Source organism: Microtus ochrogaster, chromosome 6 (genome assembly GCF_000317375.1).
Source record: "Microtus ochrogaster isolate Prairie Vole_2 chromosome 6, MicOch1.0, whole genome shotgun sequence".
Classification (NCBI taxonomy): domain Eukaryota; kingdom Metazoa; phylum Chordata; class Mammalia; order Rodentia; family Cricetidae; genus Microtus; species Microtus ochrogaster.
In genome coordinates, this window is record NC_022013.1 from 61473408 (window position 1) to 61486220 (window position 12813).

A 12813-nucleotide genomic window follows, 5' to 3' on the forward strand; every position below is an offset into this window, starting at 1 on the left:
TCTCTCTCTCTCTCTCTCTCTCTCTCTCTCTCTCTCTCTCTCTCTCTCTCTCTCGTGTGTCCCGCGATGGTGTCACGTGAAGACCTTCATCATATGTAAATCTCTCAGTCTTGTATTTTACAGCCTCTAGAACTGTAAGAAAATAAACGCATGTCATTTCCAAACTAGTTTATTTGTAGGTTTTTGCTACAGAAACGCAGAATGGAATAGAAAGGCAGCTAGTGGAAACAGTTAAGCTCTGAGTTTTGGTTAACCTGTCTGTCAAATGGATCATCTTAGAGTACCTGCCCCTGGGCAGCTGTGAGGGTCAAGAGGAATGTATATCAGGAGCTTTGAACTCTTCCTAGACTACAGGAAGCCCTCAGTGAACATTAGGCTCATCATAATTATTACCATGGTACCCCTTTTCAATTCTGTGTCATTAGCGACAAACTTCCAGCCAGCAGGGACACAACAGACCCAGCGAAATCAGGATAGCTGCCTGCTAGTTCTCCAGCTGGATAAAAATCTTAGACTTGGCTTCTCCTGCTGACTCTTGAGCCAGCCATCTGATGACTTGTTACTGTCTCTTTCACTGGGCACCACACTTCTGGGGAGTCGTTACTAAGATTTAAGGTCTGCATGATTAGACTGTCGAGCAGAATTCCTCTTTTCTTTGGCAGAGCTGCCAGGACCGCCTACACCTGCCTTGGAAGAAGACCATAACCTGAAGGTTTCAGCTCATTACAATGCCTTGGGTGAAACACACAGCCTGGGAATCAAGCTTCATATTCAGAGCTGAGTGCACACAGTCAAGTCAGCCTGGTCCTGACTACCCAGAAAGAGCAATGTGGTGCCAACCTCTCTCCTCACCAGAATAAAGGACTTGGGATGAGTAAATAAACCTAGCAATCAGAATCCAAAGCGATTCCCTCAGTTCTTGTGCCGAGATGAACACTATCAACATTAATTTATCTCTGAATCAAATACTGAGCAATTGTTTTCATTGACCAAATGTCACTGCATGAACAAGATGTCTGTAAAATAGATGGCAAAACACTCCCATCACCCTTCTCCTTCCAGAGGCAGAGAAGGATCATGGAATCTGACCTCTGTCTTAGATGGATGGATGACTGCTGGCAGCTAGCCGGGCTACTCAGTCCTGCTCCTCTGGAGATGCGGAGAGCATCAAAGTCAGAGGGCTGCTGCGTGATCATCACAACAGGGCAGCTATGTAGTTAGGACAGCACCTGGTGTGTAAAACATTACAGAAATCTATTGTCTTATTAAAATGCCCCCAAAGACACTACATAGATTCACTGGTAATTCCAGTGAATCCAGCTTCCAAGGGATGCTGGCTTAATAGTCTCTAATGGAAAACACTTCAAGTTGATGTAGCCTCGAGTTCACAAATGTCTGTATGTCCAATTGGGCATGGGGGAAGGGACCAGCTTTTGCAAAGTTGAGAGTATACACACTTAAAGCTCACACTGTTGACAGCTAAAGCTTCTCTCTCTCTCTCTCTCTCTCTCTCTCTCTCTCTCTCTCTCTCTCTCTCTCTCCCCTCTCTCTCTCTCTCTCCCTCCCGCTTCCCACTCTTCTCCTCAATTTATTTTTTAATGGTCCTTTCTCCACTGGGCAGTAAGGGCTATGGTTTGAAGTAAATGCCTTCAAATAAACATCTCTTGGTGCCAGAACTGCCTTGGGCACATAGTTTTCTTTCAATGGTCCTGGGAAGTGGTTTGTTAAACTATTGTTCTCGATTAAAAACTCATGTGTTTGTTCAGTCCAATATGGGTCGCCACTTTGAGTGAAAGATCCCCTTGACATGGCAAAACCCCGACTTGTGACAGGCCTGTGCCAAGCATGCCTGAGCCAGATGCAGGCCCCGGGTTTCATTAGCAGCCACCGGATTCCATGTAAAATCAGATAATGATGGTTTTTCTCCTCTCCGCTGAGCAAATATCCTCAGCTTTTAATCAAGTCTATATATGAGAAACCTCTATGTAAATAACACCACGCAGCACAATGGTTTTAAAACTATGGTTCATCTCAACTTTCCTGACCTCTGACTGTTTAATCTGAGACGGACCTGTACAATAGCAACTAAAAATAAAGGGCTACAATATTTATTTTGGCAGATTCCATACAAATATCATGGGTGGACATGTGGTGTGTGGGAATTCTCTACCACACACAGAGAGAAAAGAGAGGACAGGCTCTGGAGCCCATTTCTCATTTCCCACTCGTGGGATAGCATCTGTTGGATAATGATGGTATTAGGACTGCAAGGACGCATGCTGCTTTGGAACGCGGTGCCAAACTCTGTGGCTGGTTACCGGAAACCTTCTGCCCCACCCCTTCGGATGTTCAAAGGGTACAAAAGAAAACCTGGGGAACACAAACCTCTTCGGAGGGGCTGAGTCTCAGCCTGGGCTTCCTTTCCTTTCTTGTGGGCACAATTTGGGGCGTCTGAAGTTAATTATTTGCAGGTGTATTTCAGCTGCGTGCAAGGGAGTGGGTTCCCAATTCGGGTTTCGCAGGTGTAATTAGCAATTCCCACCTCACTCTAAGGGGGCAAGTGGATAATTACGCCCACAAGGTGGTAACCAGTCCTTGTGGGGGTCTAGCAAGCATACTCATTCAAGACTGCTATCTTCACAAAGGAGGATCCCAGGCATCAGAGGGCAATGGCTGTCAGGTGTGCATCTGGGTCTAAAAGTGGAACCCTACTTGGAGGGTAGGTTGGGAGGTTTTCTCTGACTTGTTACATCCTTAAAAGAGTGATGCCACAGAATGCCATGAACAAACAAGGAGCACAGGATGCTCAGAGGAATAAAGGAATTAAAGCCAGGGCTGATGACAGAGTAATTCAAGGAAACCTACCTCTGAGGAGGGGGCTAATGAGAACCATAGAACTAACCTTTGGTAGTACAAGAAAAGGGACCCAAGAAGAAAAAACAAAACAAAAAACCAACTTGCTATTAACTTCGCAGTGTTTAACAAATCCATTTCATATAAATCATTTCATGGAAGCTCAGATGCTAAAAGTTATAATACTCAAAATTTTCATAGTAACGGAGTATTTACTGTTTTATGACATTGTTCTAAAATTGCTTGTGTGTTCAAGTAATGTTCTTAACACTACAAATAATGACTCTACCACTTTTAAAGATGACAGAATTGAAGCCTGTGCTGGTAAAGCGATATGCCCAAGGTCACATGATCTATGGAGTCAGGTCTCCAAAGGCTGGCTTCTGATGCCAGCTTATTCACTATACAGGATACCACAGTCTTCAAGGAGAAAATGAAGTCAGAAGCAGAAGGATCTGCCCTTCAAGGTATGTCTACATGAGGACATTCATCTGTTTAAATTTCATTCATTCATTCATTCATTCATTCATTTAATAAGATAAGGCGCACCCAGTAAGGACTGTGTTTTAGCCACTGTGATAGCCACCAACACACAGGGGGGCATTCTTGGCACAACTGTCAGGCCAATTTATGATCTACTTTATGATCTAGAAATTTCCTAGGATTTGTGCTTAATGTGAGGAGGAAGAGACGAGAGAACAAGAGAACTGGGAAGGAAACGATGAGCAAGGGAAAGAAATATGAAAGAAGTGAGATAGGCAGTGAGGTGGCTCAGTGGGTAAAGATGCTGCTGCCAAGCCTGGCAAACCGAGTTCAAGCCCTGGAATCCACATGAGGAAAAGAGAGAACCAACTCCTAAAAAATATCTTCTACCTTCCACATGTGTATCACCACTTATGTGTATAAATATACATACACAAATAAATGTCATAAAAGTCTACAAATTATTATTAAAGTAAGAGGGAGAGAGGGAGGAGAGAGAGGAGACAGGAACCTAGAGAGTGAAGTTAAGGGTGGAAAAGTCATCATCCTGAATTAGTTTGTCTTCTGAAGGTGAAAATCTTATTAGTGAGACAGAAAAAGTCACTTCCTTCAGCTAGCAGATGGACTGAACTGTGCTGGAGAATGCTACGGCGGTTCCTAGTGTCTACCTCCTCCACTAACTGCAGGCACAGGCGCCCTGGCCATGGTGGCCTGCGAAGGAGACAATTCTGAGTGCATTGTGGCAGTCCTTCTGATACACGGAAATGGGCCTTCTGAGGAATCCTTCATACAACAAGGCCAAAAGTTGCTAAGGCAAGCCCCACACCTGGGCGACTGAATGCATGCATTTTATCATCTGTAAGGAAGCAAGCTTTGACAGCACTTTTCTGTATTTACCAGTTGGTCAGATGAGGGCCTCACACCACAGTTGGACAGAAGACAATGTTCTCTTAGGGATGCAGGAAGATTGAGAAGGTCCCAAGACCCAAGAAACTTAACCACTGTCACCTGATAAGCTAAAGGTCTCATGAAAGAGAGATCAGACCTAGTGTGTGTGTAAGCCAAATATTTCGACGTACTGCCATTCATTTCTCATAATGGACTTAGGAGCACCCTGAATCTACAACCTTACTAAAAACTCTCTCTCTCTCTTTCACACACCCACACACTCACCCCCGTACACACACACAGCTCCTATAGACCCCATACTGCTAATAAGAGCTCTTTCTGGGACTTTCTGAGAACAGATGATCTGATATTTCAAAAGGTCTCGCAAGAGTCAGTAGATGCTGTGGCTCGGAAATTTGCACATCACGCCCAAGGTGCTACAGCTGGCACGTCTCTCCACATAGCAGCGTCGGGGCACGCAGCTTGCTCATGTCACACTGCTGGAGCGCACATGGAAATGTTTGGAAAGTGATATTTTCTTTGATGTTTCCTAGGACCTCACTTAAAACGTCAAACATCTTTTCTTTTTTGGAAAGGGTGTTAAGGATATTTCCACTGCGTGAGTCCCTTTGCTTTATCAGTTTCATGAAACAGCTGGACATCTGTCCTGCTGGCTTATGAAGGCCTTACAACAGAAAAGTACAATTCAAAGGACCTGAGGTTTTTACCTGGACTTGGTGTGGCCATCCAGGAAATTTGGAATCCAGCAGACCTCATCTTGGCATGCTGATAATTATCTACAATAATGACCTTTTAAGATCTTCACTTATTCTGCAAAGAATTTAAAAACCAATCAACACGAGGCTCATTCCTAAAATATATGCTCTTACAACGAAACTCACAAGCCGTCTTGAGGGTCAAGACCGGCTACACACCTTAGGGAAATGAGGATGCCTTAGTGAGCATGCTTAGTTGTAATTTATTTGTTTCTTTTTATATGCAGATGTACTGTTTGTGACTTAAGGAATTTTGAAGATTTCTCGTGCCGCCTAGACTTTCCCGGCCTTCCTTCCTCTGTTCTCCTCTCCCTCCCTCCGGCACTCTGCAGTCAGAATGGCTTTGCCAGGATGGCTTTGCCAGGATCATTTTGGCTCAACTCGGAGGTCAGGTACTGCGCAGTGCCATTCATTTCCACTTTAAAAGACATGGCGGAACCATTTGGCTCCTTTGTGCCGAGTTAGTGGGCCAAGACTGGGTCCATTTTAATGAGACACTTTATGTCCATTGTAGTGAAGCTGAACTCATTCATGAGAAAGCCGGTCATGGGCAGTCACCCATCTGAGTGATTTGAAGTGACCTCAAAAAGTTCACCTGCCCCAGAATCTGAAATTCCCATCATTGAAGAGAAGCCTCGTGCAATGCTCTTTGCAAATTTCCCACATGCTCCCCAAAGAAACATATTGTTCAACTTCGTAGCGGGCACTTCTTGTGTTTGCGGAGACCTTTCGCACTTTGGCACATGACCTTCTTCTCATGCCTTGCTGTCTCAGTGTGACTGAGTCCCCACTCCTCCCTGCTTCTCATGGGCACTGATCCAGTCTGGGTCAATCACTGTGTGTGTGTCCCTCCTTCTAAGATTCACAAGTGACTAGCTCAGAGATGTAGCTCTGACCCATATGAGAAGGAAGGCACATTATAGAAGGAGGTGCCCTGAAGTCATCCTGGAAGACACAACAGTAATTGCTGTGTTATAGCGCTGGATCCCTTGAGCTAACCTGTGTGCTGAGTTCCTCTCTGAAGCTGTGTTCTGACTAGAATGCTTTGGAACTACTTTGGAGTCTAGTTTATTTAATACTAATAGAGGGAGCTAAAGAGGTTAGCTAAAGAACTAAGGAGCTCAATGGTTAAGACTTCTCTGCTAGAGGACCTGGCCTTGATTCCCAGCATCCACACGGCAGCAGACAACCATCTATCACTCCAGTTCTGGGGTCCTGGTACCATGTTCTGGCCCTACGGATGCTCCATACATAGCATACAGAGTGATCACTCACTGACATAGCACATAGGGAAATCACCCACGGACATAAGACAAAAGAAAGAGCTCAAATTAAAAACTACCTAAGTGAACAAGACAGGTCACAAGCAAGTGTTGGTGCAAGGCATGCCGGGAGTGTAAAGCTGGCAGCTGGCATGGGGGTGAAGACAGCTTCAGATCATGAGGATCAGAGGGCCATGTGTAGGTAGCAAGAAGGAAATTTTGAAAATGGTACAGAAGCCGGGCGGTGGTGGCACACACCTTTAATCCCAGCACTCGGGAGGCAGAGGCAGGCGGATCTCTGTGAGTTCGAGGCCAGCCTGGACTACAAGAGCTAGTTCCAGGACAGGAACCCCAAAAAGCTACGGAAAAACCCTGTCTCGAAAAATCAAAAAAAAAAAAAAAAAAAAAAAAAAGAAAATGATACAGAAAAGGTAAGAGGAATTGAATGAAAAGAATAAACATTTAGTATAGTCACTTCAAAATACAGTTTCACAGTGTCTACCAAGGCTAGAAACACACACTCTTCTGGCTTATCGGTCAAATTCCAGCACTATTGTAATAGCTCAAACAGGCAACAATCAACTGTCTATCAAGAGGACACTGGCTACTTGAATTATGAGATAATCATGGAGAGATAGATGGTCATATAAAAAATGCAAGTGAATTCAAGCACACAGTGAATGTTATGGACGTTATGCTGAGCTAGAGAAGCAGAGGTAAGCGGACCTAAGGTGCATTCCCATTTGTTTCGAGGTCAGCGAGCTCAGAGTCGGACTGGGGTTAGTGCTGGGGAACGGTGCCTGGCTGTGAGACAAGAAGCTGCAGTGCTAGTCTTCAGGGTTACAGTCTAGACGCTTGCTATGGGTTGCCGGGTTTGTGTGAAGCTCCCCAAGTTCTACTTATTTTCATATACTTTCTGTGCTAATTACAAAACTAATAAAAGGAAGCTCTAGAAATGGTTCCTAGGACAAGAAACATTGCTCAGCAAGCAGAAGGACCTAAGTTCAAACCCTCAGCATCATGTTATAAGACAAAGCAGGAAGGACTGGGTGCATCTGCAACCAACCCCAGCATTAGGCAGGGGACAGGTTGCTCCTAAGAGCTTACAGGCTGGTAAGCCATCATAGCTGAAAGAGCAGTCCTCTGGATGAAACAGAGACCTTACTCATGGAAACAAAACATTGCTATAAAAAGGAAGATACCCACAGTCCTGTTCTGGTCCCTGCATCCATGCACACAGGTACACAAATCTGCACACTCAGATAGATCCATGCAACACACACACACACACACACACACACACACACACACACGAAACCAGTCTCCACTCCACACAACTGCTCAGTGGATATGCCTTTTGCTGGCCTTCTAGTTTTACCCATGGGACTTCTTTTCATCTCTCCTTCCAACATTCCAACAACCAGGGACTGGGACACAGGGAACCCCTGTTCTGGAATTCCACCTTTGATAGTACCCGCCCTACTCTCTCCCTTCACTCCTATGTGAAAGCTCTGATAAGGCTGGAGATAGGAATCCAGGAACTATTCTGGAAGAGAAGTTTCTGTAGACTGGCAGACAAGTGGTCCAAATACTGCACGATGGAACAAAGGGTACGCAAAGACTGTTCCAGACTATTCACATGAGCTCATCTGATCTTCCCAGGCTTTGATTCCAAGACAACAGTGCACTTAGGACATCATGGCTGATTCTCACTTATCAGATGAAAATGACGTGTGCCACTCCTAGGGATGCCGTTACACCCTTCCTTGTATTAGTCTCCGACAGTTTTAACAGGGTACCACAGCCCAAGTGACTCAAACAACAGAAGCGTTTTTTCTCTGTGTGCACAAGCCCCTGTTTGCCCCTGAGGCCTTTCCAGCTTAGAGAAGGACATTTTCTTGCTGTTATCTCTCTTCTGCACACCCATACCTTAGGTGTTTCCATGTATTTCAGGGTACCAGTCAGACTGTTCCCCACCCCAAGGACCTCATTATAACTTAACCATGTAAGGACATTGTCTTAGGCCTTCTATTGCTGTGATAAAACGCCATGACTAAAGACAATTTGTGAAGTAAAGGGTTTATTTCAGCTTATACTTCCACATCACAGTCTATCCCTGAAGGAAGTCATGGCAGGAAGCCAGAAGCAGGAACTGAAGCAGATGCCATGGAAGAAAGCTTCACTCTGGCTTGTTCCTCATGATTTTCTCTGCCTGATTTCTTTCTTTTAATTTTTATTTAAATATGAACTTTAGTGTGGTCTAACCTGCAGTAGACATCACTCAGGCATGGCAAACTTTTATACTAGCACATGAAAACTGTTTGCATCTTTTACACAACCAGTGTCTATACTGACATCCCAGGATTCTGTCATAATGTTTAGCTTGTTTATGGCTGTAGTTGCTTTTTTCCATTGAATGTACTGGAAGGTTGTTGGTTTATGTGCGCACCAAGCAGCAGATCCCTCATCTCATTACTATCTTGGCAGAGTTGTTCCTTTGTGTATCTTTGATTGTCTGGCTCCTAGGAGCTTTTTGGATTCCTATTTATTATAGGGCACTGATTCATGTATGACCAGTATTTGAACATCCCCATCTCGCCTCTTAGCATGGTGCACCATGCCTGCAACACTGGCTTTTCATTTGCAGGCTCTCCTAACTCCTTAACCTTGCATGCACCATGTAAACCTATCATCGCCCAGTAGTTTCCTCTGTGATCCCTAGTAGCCACCAGATCCTGAATTCTTGCAACTCTGTCTGCTTTTTATACCACCCAGGACCATGTGCTCAGGGGTGTCCACAACCCACAGTGAACTGGGCCATTCCATGCCCCTCATTATTCGAGAAAATGCCCCATAGGCTTACCCAGTGGCCAAACTGTGGAGGCATTTTTTTTTTCAGTTGAGGTCTCCTCTTCAAAAATGACTCAAGATTGTGTCAGGTTAACCAAAACCTAATGAGGACACCCATATACCCAAATACAGTCACATTCTGAGGTACTGGGGACTGTGACTTTAGCATATAGAGAGGGAGGGTTCCTAGTCAAGCCTATTTCTGATTTTTAAGCATCTGAATGTCAACACAAATGGTATTAGATATGATAGGTTAAAGACAGACAGGCCCCATTCGTCTGCATCCTACCCCATCATTCTGAGTCCTCGAGTGACCATGGGGTAGTGGAGAATCTCCTGAGAGTATATTTTTAATACGAGGAAAACATAAAATCCTGTGTGAACAAGAAGCAATATGATTCACTCTCTGTCCATTTTGGATTCTAAATGTCAAAGCAGACGCCAGTTACAATATACTGAAATGACAATGACTTCTTGTTTGTTTCCCAACACGAACCTGGGCAGATGCTGAGGATTTCTGGAGCTCCCATGACATTTTACCATTTCTGCTGGTATCACACGGTTTCCATCAACACTGCGGAAAAGTGCTGTCAAAGTCCGATTCCTGGTCATCGAAACCTCAGTGCACATGGGCCTGGAGTAGTTATTAAACCTATACGGCATCTGGATCCATATTAACATTGAAGAAGTCCTGGCGTATTCACTTCATTCTAGTTTTAAATGAGCACTGTGTGGGCCCAGCTGAGCTGCTCTGCCTAAACATGGCTGGCATTGAGGTCAGAGTCTCATTCTTCTCCATGGAATTGGAGAACATGTCTTTTCATCCTTGTTTCCCTCCTGTTCCAGAAAATTCCTTCATCCATCAATCATTTTATCATGATTTGCTGAGTTTTAAGGTTGAACACCATTTTTTTTCTTAACCATGCCTTTTTTTTTTGTAACTTTTACTGTTTTTTAAATGTGAAATTTATAGTTGACCAAGAACTTCACCAGGGCACACCAAAGGTTGAAACCCTGGAACTCTTCTTTGCATCTGCATTTCAAGCTGTCAACAGGGAACTTTGGATTTGGTGTCACAGTTTCAGGTCTGTGCTGAGGCCGGGCAGGTACAAGCCGCCGTGGCTACTCTCTGTTCCAATGTATGCATCCAGGGGTAGTGAGTTTCCCAGAGTGTGCTGGAATCTTCTTAACATTCCAGCACTGCTAACAAGCAAATCCGTTTCCAGGTCAGAGTAATTAGAACACAGAACACAAAGTTTAGCGGAACGTTGTCTTTAAATGATCATGTTCTGAACATCCAGGAATAGAAAATAATGCACAGATTTTCTACATATGTGGCTGCCCTTATCTGTATAGTTCTGTGTTTATGTGACTTAGTGTAATGTCACTCTTCTCCACAATACAAAGGTCTGTCTCATCGTGTGTGTTTGCGTACACCCACACGGGCAGGCACATGCGAGGGAGTGAGCACTAGCCACCACTAAGTCACACCCCGAGTCCCATCTAATAATTCTTTTTGGGAGTCACATCATGTTTCTTTTCTCTATAAATTGGCAGAGCTACTGCGTGAATAATATTAAATTAGTGCCATTTTTTTTTCATGTGCAGTCATGAATTAAGTCCTGTTACAAGGTCAGTCACATCTCTAAAGGCAGTTTTTTCTGTAAATCCAGCATTTGACTGGAGCAGGATCACACAGTCTAACCCATTGGCTAGGGTTAGCATCGGTTTTGTGTTTGCTGTTTTGTTTAAACTATTCTATATAACAACACTATTCTACTTCAACCCCTCTTCAGTGTTGAGATCTGAGCATTTCCCTTTCTGGGGACATTTCAGTAGAAAACAAATGAAACAAAACAAAAACAAGAAGAAAGCAGGAAAATGCAGCTGCAGAGACCGCAATGAGCCTCCAGCATCTCAGAAAAATGCATGCCTGCCAACAGCCATTGCAGCTACTTAACTGAGGCGATATTGACTAATTGTAAGACGGAAGTGTCCTCAGGGAGCAGCTGGGCACATGGTACCTTGACTTTGTCACTATGTCCATGACAGCCAAGAGAGTCAACCCAGGGTTGTTCTAGTGCACACAACTATCATTGCCTCAAAATGATTGCAACACAGTGCTCTGGGAAGCCACTGTCATGACCAGTGTGACTGAATAATTATAATATATAAGGGTCTAAACTCAGACTTCATTCACTTCAAGCATAACTGCTTGATTGTGGCAAATCAGGAAGTTTTTCTAACTTGCAGTCTTCCCTCATCAAGAGGCAACATAAAATCCGGAATGGCAGCATGTAACTATAACCCCATCACCAGGGAAGCTGAGGCAGGAGAATTGTCACTAGTTTAAGGTCAGCCTGGGCAACAGAGTGAGTTAAAGCAAGCCTGGGCTACATAAAGAGACCTGGCCTCAAGAAGAAGCCATCCAGGAGGTAGCCCGGAGTGTGTGTGTGCTGCAGTTTGTCGTGAGCAGTGAACTCACCATAGCAGTGCACACCCCACGCAGCCTGACGATCATCGTTTCCACTCGCCGCTGGTGCTGTCGAATAGACAGCCTTCCCCGCCTCGCCAAAGGCCGAAACTAGATCCAGAGACTAAGACCATGTCAAGGAAGCAAGCCTAAAAGCAGGACTTTCCGCAGTCATTCCTATTCCCCTATACTCATTCTGTAGAAGGTTTTCATTGATCTTTCCCAAACATTCACTAATGTATTTATTTCTTTTCCTATAACTACTTAGAGATGGAAATGGCCTACAAATGGAGGGGTTGATGAGACAGATCCTGGTCCAGGAGGATTACAGCCCTTCTGCCTGTCTCTCTTTGCGGCCCATGGCTATCACTGAGAGCTGGAGGAAGGAGGAGCCACAGATGAGACCGCAGCCTGCTTCACCCAGCCTGCTTTACGTGTTGCTGACAACGCCCTTCTTTCCATTAGCTACGGCACTGCCCGACTACCTGACACATGGAAGTCACATGTTCCAGGTGTTCACATTACTTCAAACAGCTCCCCTTTGAGGAAGGAACATCTTTTCCTGTGTTCTTTTGCAGGTCACTCCTGGCCTATTCTGGTGTGCTTACTCGTTCACTCTGTAAACACAGAGAGCAAAGACTGCAGTAAAAAGAGGCAAACAGGACGATCAAGCCCTTCCTGCCGTCTACTGATACTGCATCTAATTGTTCATAAATGCCCGTCTGCTGGGATGGTAAAGGCAGAGATGAACAGCTTCTCACCAAGGAGATCTCAGTAGAATGGACATCGGGTTTTTGTTTTAATATGCCCATTTCCCGTTTAATGAGCACATTTCTTCTCTGAAACATAACATTACTAACTCTTCCATGGTCACTGGCTCTCTATGATCTTTACTTCTCTTTATCTCCCTCACTTACAAAAGCCTGGGTTTGAAGCTATAAAATGTCTGGAATTAGAACTTTAGGACTCCTGCCTCACAAATAAAAAACTCTCACATGGAGAAATTTCTAGAATTCATAATACATGCAGAGCTCCTCATGAGGTACTAGGGGAGTGTTTACAAACCTGTTCTACTCAGAAGCAATGTAAAAGTCATGTGACATTGCGTGTATGCAGGACAATCCACCGCTGTGGCTATGGCATTGCGTGTTTGAAGACAATCCACCACTGTGGCTATGGCATTGCGTGTATACAGGACAATCCACCACTGTGGCTATGGCATTGCGTG

At 44.5% G+C, this 12813-nt stretch overlaps 1 protein-coding gene across 13 annotated transcripts in view; it reads right to left on the reverse strand.

The window, feature by feature from the left end:
- Window positions 1–12813, reverse strand: part of Erc2 (ELKS/RAB6-interacting/CAST family member 2) — a 907844-nt gene that overhangs the window by 293556 nt on the left and 601475 nt on the right. The gene's annotated exons all lie outside the window — the stretch shown is intronic.